The sequence below is a fragment of the Microtus ochrogaster genome, chromosome 5 (genome assembly GCF_000317375.1).
Source record: "Microtus ochrogaster isolate Prairie Vole_2 chromosome 5, MicOch1.0, whole genome shotgun sequence".
Taxonomy (NCBI): domain Eukaryota; kingdom Metazoa; phylum Chordata; class Mammalia; order Rodentia; family Cricetidae; genus Microtus; species Microtus ochrogaster.
Genome location: NC_022012.1, coordinates 71,208,857 through 71,231,474, shown reverse-complemented (window position 1 = coordinate 71,231,474; position 22,618 = coordinate 71,208,857). Strand labels below are relative to the sequence as shown.

The 22,618-nt window shown below is 42.8% G+C and overlaps 1 non-coding gene across 1 annotated transcript; it reads left to right on the top strand.

The window, feature by feature from the left end:
• The first annotated feature begins 19,815 nt into the window (after positions 1–19,815).
• LOC113456130 lies at positions 19,816–19,940 on the top strand. Its single transcript, XR_003377000.1, has one exon. It is a non-coding gene; the product is annotated as a small nucleolar RNA SNORA40 (small nucleolar RNA).
• Positions 19,941–22,618: the final 2,678 nt, after the last annotated feature.

The following is a 22,618-nucleotide window of genomic DNA, read 5'->3' as shown; positions in this document are numbered from 1 at the left end:
AACAATGATACCAACATTGTTAGTGGTTGAAAAGTATCCGAGAAGAGAAGGCAAACCAAGGCGGGGCAAACCACCAAGGTTCTGCTAGAAGCAAAGGGTAGCTGCTGTCTTTTTCTGGAAGGAAATTCGACTCTCTGCACGTTCCTCTCCTCCTTGGACTTGAAGGACCTTGTAATGACATTCTTCACAGATGTAGCAGATGACCCTTTGAAACACATCGCATGTCTGGGGAATGTCACTCATTTTAATATCTTTTCACCCAGGAAGCAAGACTTAAACTCACATTTTCTGATCCACTTAGTTGATAATATTCTTCTAAAATTTTATTCCTGACTGGCAAAAAGGGAGATAATTTAATTTGAAGCGAATATATTCTGGGGGACTTGAAGTGCAAGTCCCCCAGAATTTGACAGCAGGACAAGACCAGCGAGCAGAAAACTCATTTTGCCTTCTTGCTAATATAGGCGTCAGGGAATTTGTAAGCTGGGCCATCAGTCTTCACTCTGCAGAGTAATGTCAGCATCGTTGGTTCTAAAAGGCTGACATTCATTAAAAGAAGGCAGTTGGATATGTATGTAGAAGGGTTTTGACAAATCAGCCAAGTGTCACTGTTCTGTAAGGGTTTACAGAATGATGCCTTCTGACTTTGAGCTCTTTCTTTAGACTGAATGGCTCTTGTCTCCAGGAACTGTGTAAAAGGGTCGGGTTTCATGGTTGTTCAGGAAGGCTGAGTGAGCTTTTTCATTTCTTATCAGAGCTAGAGAGAACCTTGGAGCTGGAGAGGGATGTTTCTGACCCAGATGTGCAGAAACTTGCCTATCAACATCTGTTAAAATGTTACATATGTATGCATATGTTTTCCAGGAACACTGCTATAACTTATTCCTATTCTACAGACACAGAGAGTGAGGCAAAAGAGATCCCAGTATTTGTCCATGCATGAGGGCTCATATCATTTTTCTCACTGCTGTGATCAAATACCTAACAAGAAGCAATCTTTAACATGCTGTCACACATTCTTAAACCCTAAAAAAGGAGAAGCAGTTGAAGGGAAGAATGGATTACTATGCGGATGCTGCCTTCCCATCATGTGGAGAGAGTGTAACTTCAAACAGGGCAGGCATGGTGATGGAACAGGAGGCAGCTTGTCATATGACTTCTGCAAACAGGAAGCAGAGGGAAATGAATGCTAGGGGCCAACTCCTTTTCTCCCTTTTACTCATTCTGGACCCCAGTCCATGGGGTGGTAGAACTCACATTTAGGATGAGTCTCCCACCTCAATTAATCTAATAGGAAAGTTTCCCTTTTGATACTGTCAAGGTGATAGCATAATTTAGCATGGACCTTCAGTGAAGGAGAGATTGATAAACCCTTCATGACCATTTGGTTGTTGACGAAAATATGTCCCATACACATTTATATTGGCCAGGATACTCTTTGTAGGGAGACAAGAGATTATTAAATCTGGTTGGCTCTTCTAACCTTTCCAATTTTATCCTCTCCTCAAGAGCCATGGGCAGAGACAGCATAGAAATATGTGTTATTTTGAAAACAAGCACACATCTGGTCCTGCCCCCAGATGTGTTGTGAGATTGAAAACAGTGCCTCCTGTGGCTCTCAGTCCCCTCCTCTCTCATTATGGCCCATCCTTGGAACACAATCATTTTCTGTGTTAGCCAAAGGTATTATTATGGGGTGCCTGCTCTGTAGTCAGTGCAGTGTCAGCATATTCTGTGCAGACTCTCCCTATCCCTTCCCCATCCTCCCACCCTTGGAGAATATAACTAGGCCAAAAGAATTCCTCTGGGGGTGACTGCATTAGGTGGAGACATCTGTGAGTCTGGGGGGAATTGTCTTTAGTGACATTGTCTATAGCTTAAGGCCACATTTGAATCAATAGTTCTTTCCCTTCTAAGGAAATAATAGATCTATAATTTGTAGGATGAGAATATACAGGGGATTTTGTGCAAAGGCTTTGGAGAGGCAAAAAGGGGAGTCCTATATTTAAAAATAGAAATGAAATGGAATAGCGCATCTCATGTACAATACTGACATCACAATGAAATATTTGGGAGCAATTGTTAGTGTTCTTATGATCATTGGTGATGTGCAGTATTGGGAAACACAATTGATTTTATCATTTACTTTTCTTCATGTGTTTGTGTATGTGCCTGTGTGTGTACATGCCATGTGTATGTGGTTCATTTGTGAGCCACCACCAATGTTGGTACTGGGCACTAAACTTGGGTCATTTGGAAGAACATGAAACTCTTAACTGTGGAGCCATCTCTCTAGTCTCAGTTTAAAGTGGGCTTTGGCGCCCAGGATGGAGCTCTGTCATTTAGGATGCTTGCTTAGCCTTGTAACACCTAGGTTTGAATCCCAGTATCAACAGACCAGCCATAGTTGTCTAGACCTGGAAACCCAGCACTTAAAAGGCAGAGGCAGAAGTGTTAGAGGTTCAAGGGCGTCTTTGGCTATACAACAAATTCACGGCCACCCAGGACATGATTTCTTATCTACAGTTATATCCGGCTTACTAACTAAATACATAAATCAATAGGCTTGGCTATCCAGCCTTTCGCAAACTGAAGTTGGCATTTGAAACAGATTTATGGTCAGTACCAAGACTGAGCCACATCTTTAATGTATTCCTCACTTTCGGTTTTAGAAAAGGTTTTATTGAACCACCACATATCATAAGTACTCAAATCATAAATGCTCAGGCCGCTTAGTTTTTATAAGGTAAATTCGTCTAGGTACCCTGATTTCTCTTCTGTTTCTGTGGTAAATTCCAATGACAAAGGCAGTTTTTGTTGGGGGTTGGGGGAAAGGTTTACTTTAGCTCACACTTGCATCACTGTGAAGAAGGCAAGGCCTTGGGACTTGAGGTTGCTAATTAGATCCAGAGTCAGGGGCAGAGAATGAATGCGTGCATGCTAGTGCCCAGCTGGCTCTCCTCATTCAGTCCCGGGCTTAGCCCTTGAGATGGTGTCACCCACATTAATGGGGTCCTTCTCGCCTCAGTTACTCCACTTTTAAGGTTGTTCTTCCTCTCTCAATTAGTCAAATTAAAAGAAGTTCCTCACTGCCATGTTCCACAGTCCAACCTAATCTGGATAGTTGCCCATCCAGAACCTTTTCCCAAGCGTGTCTAGATTGTATCAAAGTGACTCTTAAGGCTAACCATCACGCCCAGTATCAAATTCCCAGTGCCAGACACAGAGCAATCCAGCAGCTCCAAATGCATCTGTCCCACTCGTCCAGACATTGCCACCAACAGAGAAAGCCTCTGTCCCAACTTCTGACAGGACAGGGGCTCAGCCTGACTTGGCTCACACACAGCCTTTTGCCAGGAGAGCTTTTCAAGTAGTCATTTAGGGGTGTCTATTTCACCTGGCTTTGCGATTACTGGATTTCTCTGCATTGGTGTGTGAGTCGTAGGTTGCTTTAGTTCCATTTCCCATTGCTGTAACAACATGCATGACCAAAAGCAACTGAAGGGAGAAGGCTTTCTTCTGCCCCGTGGTTTGATGACACGTTCATCATGGTGGGGCGGGAATGGTCCAGGAGTGTGAGGCGGTGGTCACATTGCATCAGCAGCCAGGAAGCGGAGAAGAAGCGAGGCTGGTGCTCTGCTCATGGCTTCCTTTCCCCGTTTGTGTTCAGTTTTAGTTCCCAGCCCCTGAATGGCTCTGCCAACATGCAGGGTGGCTCTTCCCTTTTCAGTTAAACCTTTCTGGAAACAACCCTGACACTCACAGAGATATGTACCCGAGCAACTCCAGATCTACTCAACTTGATAAGAAAAACTAACTCATTTACTGTTGCAAGTTATCTGAGATACCCTGATTTATTTATATAGTTTGTGGTGGGTGAGCTTTGTACATTTTTTCCAGGACCTTAAAATTTATCAGATTTATTTCTTTTCCAGGAAGAAGAAAGGCATATGAGTATAGCATCTGTACATGTTAAGAGAGTTATCTTTGATGACCTTCCTGTCATAACATGAATGCCCTCTAAATATCACTCTCATCCGTTTTAAAAAGATCTTAGTGCCGGAGCAGCTCTGCGCTTCTCTTGAGGAATTAGTAGTCTCCCTCTAGTCTTTTAATAAGCATACTTATTTTAGCCTACCTTGTTCTAGAAATAACTAGACAGGTTCATGAATTTTTTTAAGTTGCAAAATTAAACATTCAAAATGGATTGAAAAGGTGAGACAAAGTCAGATCTCGTGGAATATCTCCCAGTGACCACAACAAGGCTATTCCTTCAAGCACCAGTACGACAAGATCTATAGACTGTCTTCCTCGGGCCGCAGATACCTCTGTAACTATCCAACCAGCGGATTCTACAAGGGCAGTCAGATCTCAGTTTGACCAAACTATGGCCCAAGGAGGAGAATGAACAGCTTTTTCTGTTGTTTGTTTGTTTTTGTTTTTTTCTTCAGCAGAGGACCACCTTGAGAGCTGTAGTGTAGTCAGCTACATGGTGTGTGTGTGTGTGTGTGTGTGTGTGTGTGTGTGTTGTGTTGTGTTTGTGGGTGCCTGTATGCATCTATGGATAGCGATCAGAGGTTTTACCAGTTCTATTCTTCAGGAGTCTTCTATAAGGTCTCTTATTGGCCTGGAAATTTACCATGTAGGGCAAGATAGCTGGGCTGTGAGCTTCCAAGGGAGCTGTCGGCTTCCCTGTCTTCACCATCTCTGAAAACAACACGCACCAACCAGTCTCAACTGTCAGTAGGTTACTAGCTTACTTTTATTGTCAACTTGACACAACCTAGAGTCACTTGGGAAAAGGGGACCTTAACTGGAAAATTGCCAGGATCAGATTGGCGTTGGCAATTTGTATAAGATTTTGCCTTAACTGATGATTGGTGTGGGAGGGGCCAACCCCGCTGCTGGCAGCACCATCTCTCGTGGGCTGTGGACTGGGCTCTGCTAGGGTAAGCCTAACAAACTCCCTCCTTCCCCAAGTTGTATTTGCTCAGGACCTTTTGTCACAGCAACAGAAAGCGTGGGAATGTGGGTGGTTCTGAGGATCGAACTCAGGTCCTCAGGTGTGTGAGGCAAGTGCCTGACACCTGAGCCATCTTCCCAGCCCAGATGGTTTTATATTAAACTGTGCTTCCCTGCAGGATGACAGGACAACACTGGATGACAGTCTGATCAAAGGATTTGGGCAAGTTTACGATGTGGCCAGAGCTGAAACCATCTTGGCTTATGTGTCCCAGGTGGTCTGGCTCAAGTCGATGGTAGATGTTGTGCATTTGCAAGAATGCAGATTAGAAATCTTTCGGGTTGATTCTTATAAAATTGGCAGACACAGGTGATGCAAAGTTCAATATCATACTCTTTATCAAACATGCATGATCCACTTCCATTTTTTTTCTCAGAAATACTGGATAGCGAACCTAGGATCTCAAGCATGCCAGACAAGCATTCTACTAGCCTCCAAATCTGTTCTCTCTAACCGTCATCCCCGTGGCTATAATAACAGAGCCTGAAACATTTTAAAGCATGTGAAATCAAAGGCCCTACATGTTCATGTGACATTGATCAGACTCCTCCTGATGCCTCTAATGACAGCTGGTAACCTTAGGGTTCTGTGCCTGCCCTGCTTATGGAGAACCCAAAAGGAAACACTATTTAAGCCCTTACCAAAGAGGCTATGCTCATTCTTCTGTTTAAACAGTTGACTGCCACTTCCTTCCCTGCCCTGTGTTTCCTCTTCTCCGTTTCTCTTCTGTAGCTTAGCTGTAGCTAAAATGAATGTGGAGCAAAGAACTCAGAGCACTTCAGAGATAAAAGACACGATCTAAACAAGATTCTAGAGAACAAAGCGTACGGGTAAGGAAGCGACGGAAACTCGCTCGCCAAGTGTCTGCTGCTTGTTTCTGCTTCCTCTGCCCTGGGAATAGAGACCTGTCTGCACAAAGGCGCCTTGACAGCTGAAGGAACAAAATGCTCTCCTGGAAGAAAAGAAGAGAGAAAGCAAGAGCTGCTCCATCCTCACTCCACCCCTGCTCTGCCCCTCCCAGAGGGGCTGGCAGCTGGCCGTTGGCAGGTGGCAGAAACAGCCCTGCAGCTTGCACAAAAAGAGAAACCCCCAATTTTCAGCTTCCAAGAGAAGTGCAGATCTGGCCACAGCCTTCTCAAAGAGGGACTGCCGCAGCCACCAGCCAAGTCTAGCTACAGACTGCTTTTTCTCCAATGGTTGCCATTCCTGTTTCTTCTGCAGGCTGAGGGCAGCAAGGGAGAGGAGAGGGGACAGGGACAAAGCTCTTGACCTTGGCCTCTAAGGTCCTCGTGCATTCTAGATGTGTTTTCTTGCCTATGCCTTTGGTGACACTGGGTGTGCTGGTACCAGGGCCACAAAGGAGAAGTGCATGGTTCAAGTCTTCAGAATGGAAGGCTGGCGCCTAGCTTCCTCCTCCTCTAGAGGCTGCAGAGGAACTGAGGCTAGGCTAGCAGTGTTCAGGCTGATGGGTAGATTAGTCAGGGCTCTCTATAACAGAACAGAGTGGAAGACTAGCAGGTAGCCATTGCAGCAAGCGGAGTCCAGCGATGGTTAAAACCATTGATGTCTCTTTTCCCGTGTAGCCTGAAGAGCACTGTCCGGCATGAGGAAATCTAGTCAGCACCAGCACGGAGGATGTTTCCTGCTCAGCAAGGTTAAGATCAATTTCACTGTGTTCTGCAGCACCATGCATGGGGTCTTCAGTGATAGGGTCTTACCATCTAGTTAGAGTGGGCAACCAAGAGCAAGGGCAACCATTGCTATACCATTTTGTGTACCTCCCTGACTAGGACATCATGGAGCTTGACACTGAGATTTTCATTCAATTACCCGAGTCTTCTGGGAACTACATTGTTCACCCATGTGGGGTACTTTATTCAAATTCTTTTGTTTTTGATTTTGTTTTTAAATTATTTGTTATTAGCTCTATAAACTAATAAGATTTCATAAAGCTTCTTTATATATTCTAGTTTTGGTTAACCCAACCCTTATACCCCCATCTCCCCATCTCTTGCTCCAATTCCCACATATATGTTTACCTGCCAGTATCCCTTCCTTATTCTGTAACACCTGTGCTGCACTGTCCCCTCTTACTGTATTTTTTACTTGGGTTGAAAGATTCTAACTTCCCATGAACTCTTCCTTTTGAGACAGGTCTTTCCACGGACCCCTGGTTTCGCCATTCCTACCACTCTGCTACTGGTAGAATGAGTATGAGTTACAAAAAGGGACTTCCTGGAGTGGCTTTCACAGTAGGTGCTGGTAGTTCGGCCATTGTTGTCTAAATACTGGAGAAGTTGAGAACCTGGTCGGTATTTACTTCAGAAAGCTGGATTCCTTAACCGCCTCAGTCTGGCACTGAAGGACTAGAAGATTCTTGGAGAGCTTTTGGTTTTCAGTTCACATTGGAAGGTTGAGGAACCTGGGTTCTGCTATCATCAAAGGCCGGTCAATGACTATAGCAATGGAACAGACAAGCTCAACCAATGGGCAGGCAAGATGTTCTGCCCCCCCTATAACGCCAACTACATGGAAATTATGTCTCAGGCTGATATTTGTGGAAAGTGCTTCCCACCCCAAGGAGGGTCTTCTCTCCTTAGTTAACCCTTCTGGAAAATTCCACAAAGATCTTCTAGAGATAGATATGTCCCTTAGTTGATTGCAGATCCAATGAAGTTGACAGCCAAGATTAACTATACAGACCAGAGCAGGGCTTCTGGCTTCCTGATAGTTCCTTTCATTCTGATAGAAGAGAGATGAATGAACAGTCCTGGTGGTATGAGAACCATTCCCAGCCTGCTCTTAGCCCCATTGTGTAATAGTTCATATTAATTGCCAAATGATGGGATCTAGACCCATCTGGGAGCCAAAACTCTGGGCATGTCTATGAGGGCAGTCCTGGGTTCGCTTAGCTAGGATGGGAAGATATGGGTTTACTACTTTAAATATGGGTTGTTCTAGTTTTAGTCTGTCATGATGAACGTCATGACACAAAGCAATGTGGGGAGGAAATGATTTATTTGTCTTATACTTACAGGTCACAGTTCAATACCAGGGAAAGTCAGGGCAGGAACTCAAATCATTATCCACTGAGGAATGCTGTTTGCTGACTCACTCAGGATCATGCTCATCTTTAAGCTCATCTATGTATAGATTCCTTATACAGCTCAGCACCACCTTCATAGGAATGGTGCTCAATAGGCTGGGCCCTCCGTCGACTAACAATTAAAATACCGCCGCCCCCACAGACATGCTCACAGACGATCTGATCTAGGCAACTCCTTCCTCAATGACTCGAGGCGGTGTCAGGTTGACTGCCAACACTAAGTAGGGTATGGTTGGTATTTCATAGGCTATGGTGCCAGCACCCAGGGCTAGTGATATCATGGATCCTGGAGGAGAAACAATAACTACCTACCTTACTAAATCAGCACAATCCCTAGCTACATTCCAAATATTTGTCTTTAAACCCACAGATAAGTCTAGTCCTCACCCCTCATCCAAGGAAAGTTCTCTTTGCAACAGAGACTGTTACAGAGAACCAAATCACAACCAACTAAAAACAAAGTTGGGAGCCCAGTCCCAGGGATAAATCTACAAAGCAACTTCTGTGCCTAAGGCATAGGGAACATTGCTGGAAAGGGGCTAAAAGAGTATAAGAGCCAGGGGATTAGGAAATTTGCTAAGAGATTGGGTCTCCTAGGAATGTCAGAAGCTACCCCCACAAAGTCTTCAATATGCCTAAACATGAAGTGGACAAGGACAATAAGACATGGGAGATATTTGTGGCCAGCCAGGACTTATTCTACATGCACTAGCTCAAAAACTGGGCATGATTTGACGCCACTGAGCAAGAATGAATACAGAGAAATAATGAACATGCTAGCATACACCTCTGGGGGTTTATGATAACTAAACAACACTACCTCATGCATGTTACCTGGTGGATCTCGGAGTCTGAACTGGGTAAATGGATGCTGTTATTATTGGGATAATGGCCATCCAGATCTGGCATCTGTTACTGGAAAGTTTGTGGGCTCAACGATGCTAAATATATGATAATAATCTTCAGTTTTCAAAATGTCTAATTGTATTTTGTGGACCATAATGGTGTTCGGGGTCAGTGGAGAAGTGACTGAATTACTGGATCTGAAATCACAGAGGACCCTGAGGCTGTCCACCTCTTTTTGGCTCTAGGGGTGGACCAGCACTCAAAATCTTTAGACAAAAAGAAAGATGGTTTCTTTCCACACTGGTGATTGTAGCCTGGTAAGAACATAAGAGACGAGGCCAAAAAGGTCAGATAATCATATGTTGAACTCTTTGACTTTGAACATATCACAGAGAACAATAAAGCAATGTCCGTTTCCTTACCCAGTGCTAGGCCCGTAAGCACCATGCATTGACTGTAACAATTCTGTAAGGTAGAGATTGCCCTACACCAGAGCCCAGCTACAGTTGACAGGAACTTCTGTCTTCCCAGAGATCTTGGAAGGAATTAGTGGCATTACAGATACTACTTCTTGTCTTGTCTTCATTTAAAATAAACAAACGTTTTTTTATCCTTGAAAAGCAGCCCATGCTGCTTTGTTGCAGAATCATTAACAGTCTGGTTGGCTAAATAACTCATGTCTGTGCTAATTAATAATATGTCTGTGCACAATAATAAAATTATGTTCAATATGTCTGTGCATAATAATAAAATTATGTCTAATTTTAATTGTCAACTTAATACAACATAGAATCACCTGAAAGAAAATCTTAATGATTAGCCTGAAATAGATTGTCTTGATTGTTCATTGAGCCAGCCCATTGTGGGTGGCAACATTCCCTAGGCAAGATGTTCTGAACAATATAAGAGGGGAAAAGGTAGCTAAGAGCAAGCAAGCAAAGATCTATTCGTTTATTATCCCTGACATTGACTATGGATGTGACTCTTTAAGTTCCTACCTTGCCTGCCCTGAATTAATGGACTGTGACCTGGAATTGTGACCCAAATAACCCCTTCCTTCCCTGCATTGCTCTGTGTCAGAGCATTTTATCACAGTAACAGAAATGAAGGTATGACAATTTCCTATGTGGTTTTCAGTGCACTCTGAATCCATTTCAATTCAATCACTAGTTAACACCAACTCTGTTCATGGCGCGGAAGCAGAGATACAGCCCACTCTGGGGGCTTGTGTTCTTTGGGGAGAAGTGGCTAAGGGATGCTGAGCAAGGTTCTACAGCAAGAGGCAAGAGGCATGTGGGCAGATCCAAAGGGGTTTGAAGCAGGAACATAACCTTGCTCTGGGATGCTGTGAGGGAAACATGGATCACGTGCCTGATCAGTCTTCCTGGGGGTGTGTTAGTTGAGGGTTGACCTTAAAAGAAACTTTTTACGCAGCACTAAATCAATATTTGCACAATACTCAAAACACACAAAGAGCCAAAATAAACGTATACTACCCATTAACCAGTCAAGGACACCATGGCTACAGTTGGAAGTTTTTTCTTACAGTAGTTTCTACATACTTACTGATATATTCATTCTTTTAATTATGTATATATACTCTTGTACATATGAATACATATAAACTGTCTCTGTGTATTTATGTATACATGTATAGTTTATGTATATATTTACATAGGTATGTAAGATGTATGTATACATGCTTTATTAATTTGAAATGGTAAATGTTTTATCACTTTGTAGAGATGTCATAAATTCGAGTTAGAATAGTAATTATGCCCGAAATATCCCTACCAATTTTCACACTGTAAAACCTTCTGATTCACCATCTCTGTGTGTTTAGTAAGAACAGTAAGCTGAATGACAACATGCTGACTATTCAATGCTCAGCTGTGACCATAGTGACCCTGGTTCAAAACTTTCTGCACACAAATCATTTCATTCTTTTGCAATCTTTCAGTGAACCCCTGCTACTCAGAGCATATATTTTCTTCTTTCTATGAATCCCTCTCTGACTGTAAAAAACAAACAAAACACAAGCAAAACACACCCATATTTCTACTATTGTCTTCTCTCCAGTGATGTGGGGTACCCTTTGACTTTCTCCTTTTTTATGTTTTAAAGCCCTTGACTTTATGAAAACCCCATGTTCTTTGATTCTTTCTTTCAGTTGGGTCTGACAGTGTCGTGTGTGTGTGTGTGTGTGTGTGTGTGTGTGTGTGTGTGTTCCAGTGGATGCATTTCAGGCATATGTGTTCATGGGCATGTAGTGACCAGCGGTTGCTAAAAGGTGTTTTTCTCAACCACTCTCCACCTTATTTAGGGGGACAAGATCTCTCACTGAGCCTGGAGCTCACTGGTCTGATGAGTCTAGTCAGTCAGCGAGTTCCAGGCATCTTCCTCATCTACATCCTAGCTCTGCTATCACTGAATCACAGACACACATTGCCACATCTGGCTCTTACCTGGGTCCTGGGGGTCTGAACCAAGGTCCTCATACTTGCATATCAAGTGTAAAGATTGAAGCATGCCCCCACCCTGTCAGTGCTCTCTGGGTCTCACTCTGTCCTTAGGTTTGATCATGTTCGGAGCCCACTTTCTGCTCAGCTTATTTATCTGTCTCTGCTGGTCACTTTCACTGGCCTCTTAGGCACTCACCGGCCCATGCATTTATAACTGTGTATTCCTGGAGGGGGAAGAGTGCCTCAGTGCATTTGGGGCCATCAAAAATGCTTTGCTTGCTGCAAATACCTTGCATCAAGCGTTTTTCAGCAATTACACACTGTTTAGAAAGCACACAAGGTGTGGCAGACTGTATTAACAGAGATACCTGTCAGTCTAGATACTTAACACCCTGGGAACCAAGCTATGCTTCAACCAATAGAATGTGTGGAAGTTTTACCAAGGGATTCCAGAGGCAAGGTCAGAGAATGGATGCAGATGTCCTTGTGGTCCTTTCCTTGGCGACCGAGCTACCAAGTTTGTGAAACCATAGAGTTTATGTGTCAAGATCAGGGAAAGAGGCTGGGTGCTCATTCCAACCAAAAGCCCAACAGCACCAGAAACCAGAATGGAGGACCCTGCAGTGGATGTTAATCCTGGCTTTAAGCTGCCTAGCAGGTGCCCATTGGAGCAGAACCCCCTGTTTCCACTGAGTACTGCCTAAGCTGCAGCAGTGGCAAAGTGAATGTTGTGTTAAGGTGCTGAGTTCCCAGCCATTTGTTTCAAAGCAGTGGCTGACCAGGTGGTGCTCTGAAAACACAGACCCAGAGGAGATGTGTGATGTCCAAGGCCACCTTCTTTCCACCTAGCCAGTTTTACTACTAACCAGACCAGGGTTCCCTTACCAGGTCTTTTTGGCTCCTCTAACTACTTAGAGATCCTTACCTTTCAAAAGATAAAATAGTTTATTTCAAACTTGACTCTCACCCTTTGTGTGTATAGTTCCTGCCTTCAGTTTGGTCACTACTGTGTCCCCTGCTCTGTCCCCCACAGTTATCTCATGCAGATACATCACTTTCTTTTCCGTGTGTGTGTGTGTGTGTGTGTGTGTGTGTGTGTTTATTCATTGAGAGAGTGTCTGCTGAACTCTTGACACTCAGACTGGCCTTGAACTCACTTCATAGCCTAAGATGACTTTGAAGTTCTGCTCCTCCTGCATCTACCTTCCAACTTTGGGGGTTACAGATGCCCATCAACCATATCTGATAAACTCAGAGCTTAATTGTGGTGATAGTTTGTTTGTGCTCTAACAAATAAAACTTGCCTGAAGATCAGACCGTGGAGCTAGCCACTAGTTAACCATAGAGGCCAGGTGGTGGTGGCAGACACTTTTTATTCCAGCACTTGGGATCTCATACCTTTGATCCCAGGACTCGAGAGGCACCTTTAATCCCAGCATAGGGAGGCTGGAGACAGGAAATTATATGGCTGAGCAGAGAGAGGGATATAAGATAGGAGGAGACAGGAGCTCAGCCCATTCAGTCTGAGGATTTTGTAGAGGTGTAGAGGATTTTGTAGTTGGTGGATGCTCTGCTTCTATGTTTCAGCTTTCACCCCCTAATATTTGACTTCAGGTTTTTATTATTAAGACCAATTAGAATTGATGTTACCTTTACTGAAATGAAGCAAGAACTAAACACAATTCTGCCATCTAAACAGATGAGAAAATGCACACATACACACATACGTGCACACCCACACACATGCACACACATATGTGCACACCCACGCACATGTACACACACATATGTGCACATCCACGCACATGCACACACACGCAAACTATAAATTTGTTTAAGGAAACAGTAAGCGGCAGATACTGTCTTTATGTATCTCTGTTCAATGTAAACCATTCCCAAGGTTTCCCTTTCTTCCTTCCATTTCTAAAGACGTTTCTGAGATCTTTATTTGGCTCACATGTAGACTCCACCATGCCCTTTTGAGATATGATCTTGCTATGTAGCTCTGCCTGGATTTGAACTCATGATCATCCTGCCTCAATTCCCCTTTGCCCCCTAGTTCTGGGCTTACAGGCATTCTTTATCATGCCAAACTTATTCAGAATTTTAATGTCATATTTTGTTTTACATCATAATTATCTATGTGTGTATTTCCGCTTTGCACCCTGGACTGTAGGATTGCCTATTCCTAGACACTGAGGATAATGGCATTAATTCCTTTTGGCTCTTCTTGCCTCTCTGCACAGTGCTGGGTATATAAGGAACATTTACCAGCTCAATATGTGTAAAAAGTCATGTTCATCCACCGTGGAGGGTGCATTCAGAGATTTATGAAGGCAGAAACCAAAACAAAGCAGACAACAGAAATTCAAAAGTTAAATCTTATAATCACAATTGAATCAGTAAAGGCTGTGGGTACATCTTAGGTTGTTTGATTGCTGTAGTTTTCCTTTTATTTCCTTAAAAACTATCCTTTCTAATGTCTAAAGCTATCAGAAGCATAAATACCTGTTGATAACTTTTTAAAGGTAGTTTTCTTTTATTTTTTAAAATGATCTGATTTGTTTATGCTTTTTTTTTTATCTGAGAGAGAGTGGGGGAGCTATCTGAATAAAGACTTCATATTGATCTCAATTACAGCTGCAGGCTCCAGCTTCAAATTGAAGCTTGATCAATATGGATCAGAGGCAGTCTGGAACATTAAATAAGACCTTGTTAGGATGATATTTTTTTCTTTTGTTTGATTTGATTTGGAGGCACATGGAACAGGACAGATGAGAGAGGAAATGGGTCTGCATGTCAGTCAGTTGCTAGCACAGCTAGCAATGTACCCTTTCCCACGGTGTCCTATAGGCGATGGTCCTGCAGGAGTGGGAGCACACTAGATGGCATCAGGTATGACTGTGCCATACACTCCCGAGACACTTGACTTATGTCTGTGGACACTAGATGGCATCAGATAGGACTGTGCTATATACTCCCAAGACACTTAACTTATGTCTGTGGTATATTGTTAGAATATTCTTTGGGTGTGTGTGTATGTGAAATGGTTCAGTTAGCAAAATATTAGCCTCAGAAGTATGAGGACCTGAGTTCAGCAAACCCCCACCTCCCAGAACTCACATTAAAAAGCTGGGCAGAATGGCACATACTTGCAATCCCATTTGAGAAATGGGAGGTAGAAACAGGCAGATCTTTGGATGCTCCAGGGTCAACTAGCCAGGCCTATGTTAGAGACCAATGAGAGACTCTGACTCAGACAAAAGGTAAAAGGTGCCTGAGAACTGGCACCTGAGGTTCTGACCACTACATATGTGCCATGTAATGGATACATGCGTGCGCGCGCACACACACACACACACACACACACACACACACACACACACACACTATCCTTTTCAAGCTGTGTGGTGTGGGGGATATCTTCCCCAAAATACCATAAAAGCAATCTCTAGGCCACATACTAAAGTTCTTCTGTGAAACCTCTTGAGCCAGCCCTCCCCCCATGACTCAAATCACACTTAGCACCAACTGTTATCCATGCCCCTACTGGTATGACCCATTAAGCAGTTCTTAAAGCATTTCACTGCTTTCCCAGCCCAAACTAAGTCCAGATCCCTCCAAACAAAAGCATGGCCACAGTAATATCCCAGTCCCAGGTACTAAATTCTGTCTTCGGGCTTTCTTTGCTGTAAAGAGATGCCATGACCATGGAAATCCTTAAGAAGGAAAAAAATTACCTGGGGAGGCTCACGTTTTCAGAGGTTCAGTTCATCATCATCATGGTGGGACATGGTGGCATGCAGGCAGACATGGTGCTAGAGAAGTAGCTGAATGTCCTACATCTTGATCAGCAGGCAACTTCCTAGTGGTCTGTATCACTGGGCGTGGCTTGAGCATATATGAGACCTCAAAGCCTGCCCCGACAGTGACGTATTTCCTCCAACAAGGCCACACCTCTTAATAGTGCCACTCCCTTTGGGGTGTCATTTTCTTTCAAACCACCATAGTTGGCATCTATAATTTTAGAATTTGAGAGGTAGAGGCAGGACGATTAGAAGTTCTAGGCCAACCTCGTCTGTATATCAAATTTGAGAATTTGACACTAGCAAGACTACTGAGACACTGTCTCAAAACAATAGAAGAAACAAAGAGAAAAGAAAATATGATTTTCAAGCCACCAGGGAAATTTGAAGAGAAAGAATGGCATTTTGAAAGTCCCATCCTAGATGTGGGAGGAGGGTGTCTTTATTTAATCACTGCCATCTGGACCACAGCCAGGACAGTGCCTCTGATCTTTGAGAGCCTTATAGATTCACTTACCATTTAAAGATAGTTCCCTGTGCAAGATCTGGGACTGAAAGGAGCTGTCTGGGTGTGATCCCATAGGACGCAAATGTCCTGCCAACAACACTAGCTTATACTTTTGCTGAATATAGGTCTTATAGAATTTTGAATTAATAGTTTCTTGTATAAAGTGTTTTATATGGGAGACCCCTTATACCTGTTCATCCTATAAACTTAACAGTAATCTGAAGCATAATGTAGGCAACTTACATTTTTTAGAAAGAAGATAAAACAATCACATATAGAAGAAAGAGAGGCATGACACCTGATGTCATACATGGGGAAATAGAGGGCTTTGGCAATGAATCACTTAATTCTGTCATGGTTCCTGGATCGTGTCAACATCTTCACTCAGTCAACATTTATAAATGAAGGTGATGGGCTTTGGCAGACAGAGTTGTACCATGAATACACAATAAATAAAGCACAGCTGTTGCCTTTCAAAAAATGATAGGAAGTGGGCTGGAGGGATAGATCAACAGGAGCATTTGCTGCTCCTCCAGAGGACCCAAGTTCTATTCCCAGCACTCACATTAGGTGGTTCACACCTATCTGTAACTCCAGGGTATTGGTCACCCTCTTCTGGCCTCAGTGGGCACTACACTCATGTATATATGTGCACACACAGACATATACACATAATTAATAGTCACAATACTTTTTAGAATGAAATGACAGTGGCAAATGAAGAAAAATAAAGTAGAATCTTCTTTTTTTATATGATTATTATATTTGATCTTTTCAAATTGTACATGTATAACATCTTCATGAATTTTTGCTTCCAGTCATTTATAGTAGTTTGCTGTATCTAAAACTATTATTTTTTTAAATATTTATTTATTTATTATGTATACAATATTCTGTCTGTGTATATGTCTTCAGGCCAGAAGAGGGCACCAGACCTCATTACAGATGGTTATGAGCCACCATGTGGTTGCCGGGAATTGAACTCAGGACCTTTGGAAGAGCATGTAATGCTCTTAACCGTCGAATTTTCTATTGTTTTCTGAGTTCATGGTTATTTTAACCTTATCGATTATAAAGTAAACATTTAGGAGGCCATACCCATTTAGCTTTAACTGCAACTTTATTTTATACCATCACTGGCCCATTTACTTTTGGCTTTATTTTTTCCACACCCATGTGCTCCTCAACTTGTGAAGGGAACTGTCATGATTCTAAACTACATTTAATGAATCTCACCTGCAAAAATCACAATTTAGCCTTGCCTACCTTAAACATACTCAACATACATATCTTTCATTGGTTAAAAGCATCTTACTGAAGGCCATTTTTTTTAAATTTTAAAGTAAGTTTGAATCTCAGTAGATAAAGGCCAAGGACCCAAGTTCAATTTTCAGGACACACATTCAGAAAAGAAAGAACTGACTTAACAATTATCCTTTGACCACCATGCATGCATAGGGGCACATACCCCTCCCACCACACAAACAAATGTAACCCTTTTAAAACATAAGAAAAGTGCATGGGCTGCTAGTAGCACATCTGTGTTCTATTATGTACTTGCTTTGCATGGTGTCCTAGCCTGCTTCTCTGTTGCTGTGATTGAAACACTGGCCAAAAGCTATGGGGGAAAGCAAAGGTTTATTTCATCTCACAGACTAGAAGCCACTATCAAAGAAAATCATATTTGCCTTACAGACTAGAGGCCATCAAAGAAAGTCATATCTAGAACCTAGAGACAGGAACTTAGCCAGATGCCATGAGGACTAATGTTTCTATAGCTTTTTTTTTTTATAATAGTACCCAGAACATCTGGCCCAGATGTAGCTCCACCCAGAGTTGGCTGAACCCTCCCACACCAATTATGAGTAGAGAAAATGTCTCCTTCAGATTGGCCTGTAGGAGAGTGTGCAAGGTTAATTTCTTCTTTGAGATTTTCTCTTCTCAGTTGATTCTAGTGTGTGCCAAGTTGAAACAAAGAAGCAAAGAAACCCCAAATCTAATGAGGACACTTGGTTACAGGAGTGACTCAATAGTGCATACACAGGGACAGTACTTACATCCCACCTCTAGCCCAATACAAGCGGGCTCCCTGACGACCCCAGGAGACCTCTGTTCCCTGATTCAGCTGGTCTCTGCATCTCACCTGGGATCAGACCTCCAAGAATCTCCCCACTGACTGACTTGGGTATCCATACTCCAGAATTGTTCCATGGGGCTCTGAGAATCTCCCCAGACAGAGCTGTATGGGATGCTCAATCATACACCAACTTAATTGTTTTTCATTTGGTTGAGAAGTAAATACAATATGGAAGTTTAGAGTCATCGTTATTAAATTGTTCTTTTCATTTTCATCTTCTTTCAATAATTGTTATTAGTGATAATTATTTAATTAACTGTGCTTTAGTACAGCAATTCGCAACCATAGCTACACATTAGAGTCACCTGGGGAACCACTTAAAAACACTTTTGGGGGTTCCACTCTAGGCCGATTAAATCAGTTCATCTGGGCATAGCAATAGGGCCGTGGCACTCTTTGAAGCTTCCCTGTGCAATCACATTTGAGAATCTGTAGGTCTAATGGTTGGGTCACTGGCCAACAATGCCTTTTGGGGCTTAAACTCCACCATGACAATTTTGAAAATTGTGTTTAAAGCCAGACAAAACCTACATAACACAAACTGTGCCATTTTAAGTATCTTGAAAAGTGAAGTTGTGTCAATTCCATGCAATTATCACCACTGTACATCTTCAGAAGTCTGTTTGCATTGCAGAACTGAATCCCTGTGTTCACTGCATACAAACACCCACTGCCCTTTCTCACAGTCCTGTCTCCGTGACTTTGAATCCAGGCACCTCACAACGTGTGGCACACAAACAATGGGATTTAATTTGTTTTCTTTATGCGGTGTATTCTCCTGACTTGCTCCTCCTGGGGTATGTTCTTTGCCCGTGAACTTCAGTGATGTATAGGGATACATCTGGGAGTGGGTCTCTCCAAAGCTGTTTTACATAGATATCTGTGAGTCACTTTACTATGGAGGCAGGAGATTTTCTCCCTCTCAGGACAGTTGTATTTCAATGCTTCTGCTCTTCATTTGCTTAGCCACACTCTTCTGGCTTGTCTATTCCACATATGTAGTAGGTGTTTCCAAACTTCTTTACAGGGTAGATTCACCTGGGGTGTCTTTTAGACCACCATGTGCTGAGTCACCTACGGTCTAGTTGAATTGTACATTTTGGAAGGTGAAAGGCGGGCATCTGATTAGGTAAATTTCTTTAGGTGATTCTCCTGTGCAGGAAACATTGTGTTACAGATGTAGCTCTGTTGGGTGTGTTTTTGTGGCATCTCTCATTGTTGAGCATCTTCAGGTATGATCCAAGCTTCCATGGCATTAAAGATTCCTCTCAAGAGGCTCAGTCTATAACCATGGTTTTGTATTTCTTTTCATTGAAACAGCCTCTTAGGTAGACTAGGCTAGCCTCAAACTTGCTATGTGACTGAAGATGACCTTGGACTCTTGATCCTTCTGACTCAACTCCCATAGTGATAGCCTAAATGGCATTTGCCACCATGCCTAAATGTAATCAAGGAACTTGCTAAGGAAGCATTCTACCAACTGAGTGACTGAGTTACACTAAAGCCTGCCCGTCTATTCCTTTGCTTTTTTTTTTCTTTGTTTTTTGTTTTTTTTTCAAGACAGGGTTTTTCTGTGTTGCTTTAGAGCCTGTCCTGGAACTAGCTCTTGTAGACCATACATACTCTGTGAGTTGTAGACCTCGAACTCACAGAGATCTGCCTGCCTCTGCCTCCCGAATGCTGGGATTAAAGGCGTGCGCCACCACCGCCCGGCTTGCACTTCAATTCTTTAGGCATCATGTAGACCGCCTTCTCATGGCTTGGTTTTGTTTCTTACCACACCCACTTCCTCAATGTCCATATTTTTCCTAAGAGGATGTCTCTGTTTGCTTTACAAGTCTCCTCAGCCTTGGCTTTCCTTAGGACTACTCACATCCCTCTCCCAGAGACTCAAACTTTTTCTTGAAATCAACAAAGCACAAGACACAGCACTTATGTTTGTGTCTGTGGAAAGGGTGGGAAAAACGTATAAGACGGGTCCAAAAGTAAATTCTCTTGTACCCCAGAACTCATTCTTCTGAGTGAGTTTTGATACCTGTAAGAAGGAATATGATATTCAAGAAAGCACAAAGTGATGACGCATTTGATAATGAGATTGATCCTAAGAATAAAGCAAAGCACAGGGCTGGAGACATGGCTCATTGGTTTGGAGTCCTAACTGCACTGGTACAGGATGCAGCTTTGATGCCCAGAACCTATGTGGTTGTTCTCAAACTATTTTTAATGCCAGTTCCAGGGGGATCTGACACCCTCTTCTGACCTCTGTGGTACCACGCACACACACAGTGCATATACATACATGCACGCAAAATACTCATAGACATTACAGGTAATTTCATCTTTGCAAAATGAAATAGAACCAAAACAGAAACACAAAAGATAGTGTACAACATCTTCAACACTGTCCAGAGCATACTGATTGCAATGTTGATTGAGAGCCTCAGCATTCCATCCTCCTCCTCTTCTGTGATGACAGCTATAGCCCTCCAGTGTTAGCATGCATGGTAATGGCTAAGAGGTTTTCTTCAAATTAAACCCTGGTCTCTTATGAGGGTGTCTGAACCTGTGTGTCTAAAGTATACCCTGTAATTTATGTTTCTTTTAAAATGTATTTTATAAAATTTTATGAAAATTACATTTCAAACTATGTAGTCACCAGACATTTAGATATCAAAATTCATTGCACTGGGACCTACAGCTCCTTCTGCGGTCTGTACTGGGTCTCTGCAGGGCTCTCCCCATCCTCTCTAGTACCCGCATTCTCCTTTCCCCTTCAGGTACCCTGTCTTCTTTTTTGCAGGAGCCTTTTTGGATTGGGCTTGGCTTTGGGAAAGCACACTTAGCAGACAAGGCCAAGTCTTTCCTGCGGCTCGTCTATCACATTGCTTTCTCCCCTTTATTATTCCTTACAGCCTTTCTTTGGGATAAGGCAGCAACAGACAGGAGAGAGGTGCTAAATGTGAGGGTGGGATTCAGTGGGGTTGCTCTCAACTCTTCCAATGTTTAGAGTTTTCTTTTTAGAATGGGGGCTGTTTTTCCTCTTTGTCCTTTTTAATTTTTTCATACACTATATTTTGATCATTTTATTCTTCCTTCCCCAACTCTTCCTGGATCTCCCCACCCACTCACCCAATTTCATGTTATCTCTCTTTCTCTCTCCAAAAAGAGTCAAAATAAACAAAACAAATTAGGCAAAATCAAAACAAAACAGAAAAGCATCTACATCAGGATTCTTTCTCTCTGTTATACATTTGGTAGGATCTTCATAGTGGCTATTTTAAAAGCTCTCTTGGTAACTAATAAAGGATGTATGTAAAATAATAGTATAGACATAAAATAATTGCAAGCAACATTAAAATCCTGTCCTAATTGTTACATGTAGAACATTACATCTACTTGCTATAGAAACATATAGCTACTTGTTCAAGAAATATTTCGAAATTTGGTCACATAAAAGGCCATAAAGCAATCTTAATGTTCTTTGGATTTTCTTTTTTCTTTCTTTCTTTAATTATTTAGCAGCTCAGGGGAACTCATAGAGTCTGAACCAACAACTATCAAGCCTGCGTGAGACTCACCTAGGCTCTCTACATAATGTGACAGTTGTGTAGCTTGGTCTACTTTGTGAGATTCCTAACAATGGGAGCAGGGGCTGGCCCTAATGCCTTGCTGCCTCTTGGAAACCTATTCTTCATACTGGATTGCCTTGCTCAGCCTTAATATGCCATGGGTAGGTGTAGAAGGGAGGAGGGATGGAGGGAGTGGGAGGGGGCGTACATAGGTCACGTTTCTGACAAGTTCCACTGTACTGCTCTTGCTGCTTCCATGGAGGTGCTGTTTCAGACACTGGGCTGGGGTGTAGCTGGGCCTGAGTTACTGAGCTCCTTGATTAGTCTGCTTTTCCACACATGACACATGGGTTTTATCAATCTGGAGACATGCCTGCTTGTGTATATCTTACATGCATGCATTGGAGGGAGAGGCTTTGAATCTATGACCTCATAAGAACTTAAGTCTAACTGGATTTCTCAGAATCGTGTACGGCAGGTAGTCAGGAATGCAAGGTGTCAAAATGAAGATGAGCATGGTTGTGACACAATTGGCTCAGATCCACAATGAGATGTCGTTTCTGATAAAGAGGTGGGGTGAGGGGTCAGAGAGATGGCTCAGCAGTTAAAAAAACCAGGCATTGCTCTATCAAAACTGGAGTTCTGGTCTTAGTGCCTGAATCAAGGACCTCTCAAATATCTGGACTCCAGCTCCAAGGGATACAGCACCCCCTTCTGGCCTCTTTAGGCACCTGCACACACATGCTAATGCACACACATCATTAAAGTAATTTTGGGGAATAAAAACCAACAACAGAGGAGGGATGTCTAAGATGATTAGTGCTATTGATACCTGGATAGACTTCATGACAGAATGTGTTCTAACTGATTTTCTTCCCTTTCATGTGTGCTCGCTTGCCTGTCTACCACATTAGGCTGCATCCCCGAGGCCTTCTCCAGAAGCAAGCACCATGCTCTCAGACTTCCCAGCCTTCAGAACTGTGAGCAGGTTAAGTTCTCCTGTTTAGATTTTATTTCGTCTGTGAAATTCTGCTTTAGTGGCAGAAAACAAAACCAAACACCAAATATCAGATGGGATGTGGTGACCCACAAACTTCCAAACACTCCTTACCCGAGCTCTGCTTGCCGGTGCCTTCAATTGCCCTGGCATGGAAAGAGAGA